We start from the raw sequence: 9,923 nt of genomic DNA, 5'->3' as shown, positions 1-9,923 counted from the left end.
AATATTTGACAACTCACTTGAGTGGAGTCATCTTTTCAACTTCCTCATAGAATGGAACACTGATACTGATTACAGCAATGTGTCAATAAGCTGAACTATGATCATAATTCAATGCTGTCAATTCATAAGCCCAAGGAATATTTGAGAACATAAGTGACGCACAAGCACGTTTCTCCACACAGAAACTAACAAGTAATGATTAGAAATAATGTATCAGATATCAATATAGATATAGTGAATGGTTACTAGCGTCAGTTAGCTATCTTTTTGTTACATTTAATATTAGAGAACCATACACCATTTGTTGAACCATTTGTTCCCCGTTCATGCCTCTCTGTCTCATTTAACACGGCTTGCCTTGCCTAGCCTCTTTGCCACACCTCTCCCCTCCGTCATTGTCATTGTTGGCTATTACTTTATTTAACTCACTTATCTCATTTCCTCTTGTCTACCTTCTGACTCCGCCTGTCCATTGTCATTGTTGGCTATTACTTTATTTAACTCACTTATCTCAATTCCTCTTGTCTACCTTCTGACTCCCCCTGTCCTCCTCTCCCGCCCCTCTGCTTCAGACGATTCTTCGGTCCTCTCTACTTCTTCCACTCCTCCCCCACCCCTCCCTCACCTCACCATGCCTCCCTGTTCACTTGCCATACCCATATTCTCACCTCGCCCAACTTCACGCTCCTGTCCCCGCACTCCCCCGCGCACCGCTAACCTTGCCAACCTTATCCCCATCTCCCCTCTCCCCTCCCTCCCTTTCTCCTGTGCCCTCTGGAATGCTAGATCCATCCGCAACAAACTCTCCTCTATCCATGACCTCTTCTTATCTAACTCTTAACCTTCTTGCCATTACCGAAACCTGGCTCACCGATTCCGACACTGCCTCCCCTGCCGCTCTCTCCTATGGCGGCCTCTCCTTCACCCACTCCGCCAGACCTGGAGACCGCCCAGGCGGTGGAGTGGGCATTCTCCTATCCTCCACCTGTTCTTTCAGACTCATTCCTCCTGAACCCTCCCTCTCCTTCTCCTCTTTTGAAGTCCACTCTATCCGTCTCTTCTACCCCATCCATCTCCACGTCTCTGTCATATACCGTCCCCCTGGGCCCTCCTCCCTTTTCCTTGACAACTTTGCTGCCTGGCTCCCACACCACCTCTCCTCTGACATCCCCTTCATTATCCTTGGCGACTTCAATATCCCTATTGACAACCCCACCGACCCTGCTTCCGTCAAACTCCTTGCCCTTTCTTCCTCCCTTGGCCTCCCAATGGACCTCCTCTTCTACCCACTGCCTTGGTCACTCCCTTGACCTTGTCTTCTCCCACCGTTGCAGTCTGTCCGACTTCTCTATCTCCCCCTTTCCACTCTCGGACCACCATCTCCTCTCATTCTCTCTCTCCTCTACTCCTGCACCCCTCCCCCCACCCAAATCTACCTGGTCCAGGCACGATCTCGACACCCTTGATCCTGCTATTCTATCCTCTTCTCTTGAAACTCTCCTCTCTCCCCTTTCCACCCTGTCCTGCCCTAATCAGGCGGCCTCCCTCTATAACCAAACCCTCTCCTCCGCCCTTGATGCGGTTGCCCCTGCTCAGCCCATCCACCTTCGCTGCTCCAATCCCCAACCCTGGCACTCCAAACTTACCCGTTTCCTCCAAAAATGCTCTCGTACTGCCGAACGCCACTGGAGAAAATCTCGCTCCCTGGCTGATTTCCTCCACTTCAAGTTTATCCTCTCCTCCTACAGCTCTGCCCTCTCGCTCGCTAAGCAATCCTTCTTTAAATCCCTCATCTCCTCCCAGTCCTCCAACCCCCGCCGCCTCTTTGCTACCTTTAACACTCTCCTGTCTCCCCCACCTCCCCCCCTCCCTTCCTCCTTATCTGCCACTGACTTCACCTCCTTTTTCTCCTCTAAAATCGCGGCCATCAGACTTGAAATCTCCACCCACTCTTCCGCCACCCCCCCTCTCGCCCTTCCTCCCCCCTCCACTCTCCCCCCCTCTCCCCCCAGCCACCAACTCCTTCTCTCCTTCCGCCCCACCTCGGGTGAGGAAGTCCACTCTCTCATTTCTTCTTCCCCCCCTTCTACCTGCCCCCAGGACCCCATCCCTTCTCACCTTCTTCGCTCCCTTTCCGCCTCCACCTGCTCCCACCTCGCTCACCTCTTTAATCTGTCCCTCTCCACCGGCATCTTCCCCTCCGCCTTTAAACATGCTCTCGTCTCACCCATTCTCAAGAAACCCAATCTTGACCCCACCTCACTCTCTAATTACCGCCCCATTTCCCTTCTCCCATTTGCCTCCAAAATACTCGAGAGACTTGTCTGCAACCGGCTCTCCACCTACCTCTCTGAACTCTCCCTCCTTGACCCTCTCCAGTCAGGCTTCCGCCCCCTCCATTCCACTGAAACTGCCCTGGCTCAAGTTACGAACGATCTCCTCTCGGCTAAAGCCATGGGCCACTACTCCCTCCTGATTCTTCTCGACCTCTCAGCGGCCTTTGACACCGTTGACCACCCCCTCCTGCTTCACACCCTTCAGTCCATTGGCCTCTGCGGTACCGTCCTCTCCTGGTTCACCTCTTACCTTGCCGACCGTTCCTTCTCTGTTTCCACCTCTGATTCTCTCTCCCCTTCTTCCACCTTTTCAGTCGGGGTCCCTCAGGGCTCTGTCCTTGGACCCTTACTATTCTCACTATACCTCTTCTCTGGGTGCACTCATCAGCTCCTTCGGCCTCAAGTACCACCTTTATGCTGATGACACTCAACTCTACCTTTCCTCTCCTGATCTCTCTCCCTCCCTTCTTTCCAGGGTATCCGCATGCCTCTCTGCCATCTCCTCCTGGATGTCCTCTAGATTTCTTAAACTCAATCTTGCTAAAACTGAACTCATTGTCTTTCCTCCCTCTCGTACCTCCTTCCCCTCTGACCTCTCCATCACTGTTGACAACTCATCTATCTCCCCTGTTCCCCAACTCCGCTGCCTAGGTGTCATCCTCGACTCCTCTCTCTCCTTTGCCCCTCACATTCACTCTCTTGCCAAATCCTGCCGTTTCCAGCTTCGCAACATTGCCCGCATTCGGCCCTTCCTCTCCCAGGATGCCACCAAATCTCTCGTCCACTCTCTGATTATCTCCCGCTTGGACTACTGCAACCTTCTCCTTATCGGCCTGCCCCTCTCTCATCTCGCTCCCCTTAGATCTGCACTTAACGCCGCTGCTAGGCTTATTTTCCTCTCTCGCCGTTCCAATTCTGTATCCCCACTCTACCAAGCCCTTCACTGGCTCCCCTTCCCCTACAGAATCCTTTTCAAGCTCCTCACTCTGACTTACAAGGCCCTCGCCAACTCCACTGCTCCCTACATCTCTAACCTTATCTCTATTCACACTCCCTACCGCTCACTGCGATCGTCCAACGATCGTCGCCTCTCTTCCCCTCTGATTACCTCCTCTCACGCACGTATCCAAGACTTCTCCCACGCCGCTCCCCTCCATTGGAACAAGCTACCCCGCTCCATCAGAACTTCCCCTAATCTGTCCTCTTTCGAACGAACATTAAAAACCCACCTTTTCCTTAAAGCCTTCCAGTCTCATGCCTAAACTCCCACCGGTCGGCTACCTCTCTTTCTCATCCCTTCTTCCCTTCTCCCCCTTCTTCGACTCCGTCTCCGTTTCTCCAGTCTCTCCATCTCATCCATGTGTCTGTCTGTCTTCCCCTCCCTTTAGATTGTTCGCTCCTTTGAGCAGGGCTCTCCTCCCTTCTGTTTCCATCACTTTTAACTGCGCTCTCCAGCTACTCAGCTCACCTCCTCTCAGTCCCTCTGCCCTCTGTCTCCTCTCGCTTCTCTCCGCTCCCCTCAGTGACTCTCAACCTGTCATCCGTGCCCACCCTCTTGGGCCATTGTTACCTGCTTATACTCACTTTTCCCCTCCCTCCCTCTCTTTCATGCTGTGCCTGAGCCCCCAGAGTTATAGTGATTACTGTTACTTGTACTGTGCTGTTTCACCTTGTACTGTGCCATTGTTTGTCCTTGTACAGCGCTACGGATACTTTGTGGCGCCCTATAAATAAAAATTAATAATAATAAAAATTAATAAATACACCATGGAACTGTATCTAATTCAGTAATAATAATAGTACCAAAATATTAATCTGTCTAGTAGATAAATATTATAATTTTTCTACAGTTAAATGAGGTAGCTGAAAGATATCAGCATATAGATAATTAAAGTAAGAATACGATATTTTCATTCACAATTTCTTTCTACTTACACAAATTTCTAACTGGTTTTATTGGAAATTTTCGCCGAACTAAATATATGTGTGTAATAATTTTAGTTAACAATTAATAAAGATTTACTTTTTATCAGCTTATTAAGATTGAGAATAGAGGAGTGTCCCCATAAGAGAATCTTTCTTTTCCCCCTTTTTTTGATAATTGCATGGTTCTTATTCTCTACTTTTATTCCTGTTTAATGTAAATAACCAGGAATAAAAGTACATAAATTATTTGAGTAGAAAATAATTGGATATTTCAACTCATTGCATCAATTGCTCCTCATAAGAATAGTAGTTAATCTGTGTGGAGGTTCTTTCTCCTTTTCCTTTTTCCTTTCTTTTATGGGTGGGTACCACTGTCTGAGGGCTCCAGCCCATGCACTGTAGATAAGTTCCGGTTGGACAGGGAGCCAACCTAGTTGTACTTTATGTGGCCACGGGCCGCCTATGCGCAACTTATTCAGCCGTGTCATTCAGTAACCCAGCATTATTCATCCTGGAGTAGGACCAATATTGTGATTGTGACCAACAAGGAGGCAGTTTTTGACACGGCGGCTTATGTGCAGTAGGAGGTTCCCATTAGTAGAATATAAGTAGTCAAAGGATAAATTGGCAAAACAGAACGAGAATAAAGAGGAAAAACATAAATTGAAAAAAGAGAAAAATAGAGAGAGAAAGACAGATATTACATTCATTTTATCTAGATAAGAGAATGATGAGTATTTTTTACTTTTAAACAATAGCCTTACAGCTGCAGAATATTTACATATACATAACATATATAAAGCTTTTTTTACTTAAAATAAACTTATTTAAATGATTAAAGTTTATATTTTCTTTTAGTACTTGAGATGCACTTTAGCTCATAAACACCACAGCGCTTCTGCCACTCAAACCACTAAGTGAATCATAACTTGAGCCGGGCAGTAGGAAATTTGAAAACAGTGTTTCAAGTGGAATCAGCATGGTGCTGATGAGCTACAGTGGTACCCATATAATTAACAAGTAAAAAAGGTTTATTCTGAGATTAATGCATTTTTAAATGTTTTTTTGCAACAATATCCGGTGATGGTAAAAACAGAACAGGGAGTACCGCCTCAATGCTTGATCCTCTATTGGCTGGCCGCGCCTTTCTACCACTGGCCACATCCCCTCTAGCGGCTGGTCACTCCACTTCATCGGCGTGGCAGTAACGTACAGACTATTTCATGGGTCCCTCCCATTCATTCCCTAAGTGGCCTCTTCATGCTCCAGCCTGACACTGTAATTATCTATAACTAATTTGCTGATGGTCCCAGGGGCCTGAGTCATTAAGGCAAAAAAGGAGTAAATGTTCTCTGGGACAACCCATGTTGCAATGCAAAGGGTGCAAATTAGTTTATTATTTTGCAAATAAGTTAAATACTGGCTGTTTTTTCATTTACCACACAAAAACTTAATACCTTTATTATTACACTGAAATTTACTGTTGATCTAGGACATGCCCTACCCCAACTATAAATCTGTCCCCACATTTTAAATTTACCTCCCCTCCAATGCAACATGGTTTTGCCCAGGTGTAAATGATACTCCTTTTTTATTCTTTGCACTCCTTAATGACTCAGGCCCCTGGTGTTTAATTTTTCCCCTAGTGGTCTTTTTAATCGGTAGAATGACTCCCTACTTCTACCAAAGGACAAACTTAAATGTTTTACTTGTTTTCAGGAATGCTGTCTTTAAGACCTTCTTGCTAAGCCACAAATACAATTTAGTGTTAGTGTGATTAAAACTTGCTTTATACACATTCAATAAGACAGTTATGGTTAAATATGAACATTGGTAAAACGTATCTTTAATGTAATTTTGCCAGATTAGCTCATGCATAGCATCCTTTCAGAGACCACTAACCTCTCCACCTAAACCTAATCCTGCTCAGCCTCATGGTAAATTTGTCATTTCTTCAATGCTCTTGCACACAGTATCTAACCAGGTTCCTTTTCAATCAGGCACTTTATTTCAAACAGGTGACCTCCTTTACTTCAGTTCACAATGTTTTCTTTTCCATTCCCACGAATTCCTCTGGAAAGGTTTACACAAAATTTGCATTCATTTCTTGGTCATCCAAGACTGTTATATTGTCCAAGGCCCCAAGGATTTTCTTTCTTTACATGTTTTTCCTACTTTCTTTTGTCTCTCCGTTTCTACTTCACTAATTCCCCCTGCACCCGCTGTCTGCTAATGTCTACCCCCTCTCTATTAATCTCAGATTGCTCAGTGACCAAAGGAACCCAGGGGAATAGAATGTGTTGGATCTTGTGTCCTGGCTAAGAGAATAGAGACTTGATTTTATCCAGTATTTCTACTTATTTTGTGTAGCTTTGATACATTAGTATAACCTGTGTTCTAAAGGCAATGTACTTCAGCAAGTCTTTTGGCAGTTCTTAACAAGGGATAAAGCTGTTTGGACAAGAAGGAACTCCACATTTCTAATAAGCTCTTTAAATAGAATGAGTGATAAATCAGTTCATTTGTAAAGTGAATGCAGATAATATGTATTAATGTAAAACAAAGGTCACTTATGACCTTGATAGCTTAATGGTATCTGGTAACACACAGATGACTTAAATGAAATCAGGCCATTTATGTCCTTGCAAATCCCTGGTGGTCCTGTCTGGCCAGAGATGGGGCCAGTTTACAGTTCAATTATCCTTTTGCACCCTTTGCCATCACTCCCTTAATAGTGCTATAATATAGAGCTGGTACTTGCTCTGAACAGCACTGATCTAGTCAAGAACCTCAACAAACATAGATAATAAGTTTCTATTCTTAGTGAAGGTTTTCCCAATATTAGTATATGCTTTGGAGAACTGTAAGTATTTTGTAAGTGACAAAGGACAGTTATACCATGATGCTGCACAATTGTAGGGAGATAGAAGTACAGTTCTTATCTTGCTTCCCAGCACCTACATACTTCTACTTAATCCCTTGATCCACCATACCCTGTAGCAGTCACTGCATTCCTCAAGCATTGACAATATAAGAAAGTGCATGTTGATAAATGTAACGTTGAAGGACAGAGTAAGTGATAGTGTCAGTGAAGGAAGTACAGGTGGGGAAGATGATACTTCTTCCTCATCCCTTCTATGTTCTTTAATGCCATTGTCAGTTACTGTGCATCTCAAACAGGCTCATGAGGAAATACCCAGTGATATGCATCACCCCAGCATCATATAGTAAGTGTACAAGGGAAGTTGTGATTGCTTTGTGCTATGGTAAACTGGGATAGAGAGGTGGCGGAAGCAGAGTGCGGAATATTCAGATAAATGACCCATGGTAAAGCCAGATTACCGAACACCCAGGCTATTGTGGAATGCAGCAATTATGTCCTTATACAGGACAATTATAGTTCTACCTATTACCATGGCTGCCAAATGGAATTTCGGGACCTGGTACAACAACTTCTTGGGGCCAATTCCATAGGCACTAAAGTGGGTGTGGTCATACCAGGTTGGTGGCTCCTCCCACTACACAGGTAGGCCTAGGCCCCAGTACTTTGTACCTGCTTCTGTGTGCCTACCGATATATATGGCAGTGAAAAGTATTAAGCAATCATATAGGTGCTATATACAAAGAAAATGCACTGCTGAGCACTAAATGCAGCACAGAATACAACTCCATTCTTCAGCTATTACTGCAAAAACAATAAAGCTACTGCCCCCTTCCCTCTTGGCAACACTTCCCTGTTAATAATATAACACAGAGATAAATGCAATTTAAAACATAAATCTTAGGGTTATACACCTACTGATGCAAGCTCTATAAATATATCCCCATATTTTTTATTTAAGAAGAAATATAAAATAATGGGGAATGCAAGGCAAGATAGCGTGTGAAAGAAAAAGGGGTAAAATAAAAGAGATAAAGAGGAAATGTTCACCCAAGTGCTTTAAAGGGATTAAGTCCAGGCTCAGTTGGCAGGAAGTTTGGCTGAATAGGGAAGGAGAAGCCAGCTGGTCTAACAGTGGGGGATATCTGTGCCGTGAGCCTGGCAAGTCAAACATAATCGCTTAAATAATATTATCTGTAACCAGGACCTCTTGATCCCATCTTCTTCCAATCTGTGAGAAGAATGAACGTTAGGCCTATGCTCAGCTGCTACAATGCCTGAAAATTAAGACAGGAGTCATGGAAACACACCATCTTTTAATATGAAGCGTTGGCTACTTCCACAGCCTCCGCTCTGTCTTGATTGATGACATTAAGATGTACAGTACCTTGAACAGTAATTAGCCCCAAAAACATTTTTAAAGTTTTGTTATTGCAGATTCTGAATTTTAAAGATGTAAGCAGAAACTTTTGGCACTGACCCACAATGTATTGGGTACTATGTTGAATTAAACTAAATATTCCAAAACCTTTTCACAAATTGCTTAAAGTGCAAGCTCAAATTTGCACATGTACAATATATTGCCTCAAAAGTAACATGCTGTGGTCATTGATTCTACCTGTGCAATAAATGTGTTTATGACCTGATGTCAGTTCTTTTGTAAATATAAATACCCCTCTTTGTGTGAGGTCCTGCAGCATGCTAGAGACTTAAAACAAAAAAAAAGAAGAAAGACCATTCCAAACAAGTCAGATATATCATTACAAAGAGGCACAAATCTGGGAAAGAGTACAAGACCGTTGCTAAGGAACTGAATATCCCTTGGTGCTCACTGCAGTCCATTGTACAGAGTTGGAGGAAGTATGAAACTTCAGACACTGTCTCTAGATCACGCCATCACCCTAAACTTAATTTCCGGGCAAGAAGTGCACTTATGAGAGAATCTACTGCAGGGCAAACTGTGACCTTGAGTGAGCTACAGTGTTCGTGGCTGTAATGTACACAGGTCAACAATTCCACAAAAAGGGTCTTTATGGGAGACTAAGGGGTCAATTTATCTTTCTGCGGGTTTGAAAAATTTCAGATTTTGCTATAGCAACCAATCAGATTCTAGCTATCATTTATTTATCACATTCTACAAAATGACAGCTAGAATCTGATTGGTTGCTATAGGCAAGATCTCCACTTTTTTCAAACCTGCAGCCTGATAAATTTACCCCTAAGTCCTGACTAAGAAAAAATACAATACTTGCGCGAAAACAGTTTGCAAAACATCATCTGCAAGAATCTGTGCCTAAGTCTTGGGGTCTAATGAGACTAAAGTGGCAGTTTTTGGCCTGAATGCTAAGAGGTATGTATGATGTAAATCAAACACTGCACATCAGCCAGGTTAGTAGTGTTTTATATGGACGTGGTAGCATTAGGTGTCTGGGATGATTTTCAGCAGTCAGGATTAATGAAAAGATGAATGGAACACATTACAGACAAATGGCCACCTACTACCATTTGCCAAAAAGCCCAATATGGGGAGGAAGTTTGTCTATCAACAGGAATATTATACAAAGCACACTACAAGATCAATATTAGGGGGGAATTCAATTGGCTGCGTTACTGCGAAAAGTAATTGCGATATTGCGGTAATAGTGCGTATTATTACTGTTAATACGGTAATTTTTAACGCTGGTTTTTGCTCGCAGCTTAGGGAGCCGTGAACAGAAATCAGGGTTAAAATTACCGTATTAACTGTAATAGATTTAGCGCTGCGTTACTCGTGGCAGAAT

The sequence above is a fragment of the Mixophyes fleayi genome, chromosome 1 (genome assembly GCF_038048845.1).
Source record: "Mixophyes fleayi isolate aMixFle1 chromosome 1, aMixFle1.hap1, whole genome shotgun sequence".
NCBI lineage: Eukaryota > Metazoa > Chordata > Amphibia > Anura > Limnodynastidae > Mixophyes > Mixophyes fleayi.
Note: the sequence above shows the minus strand (reverse complement) of the source record.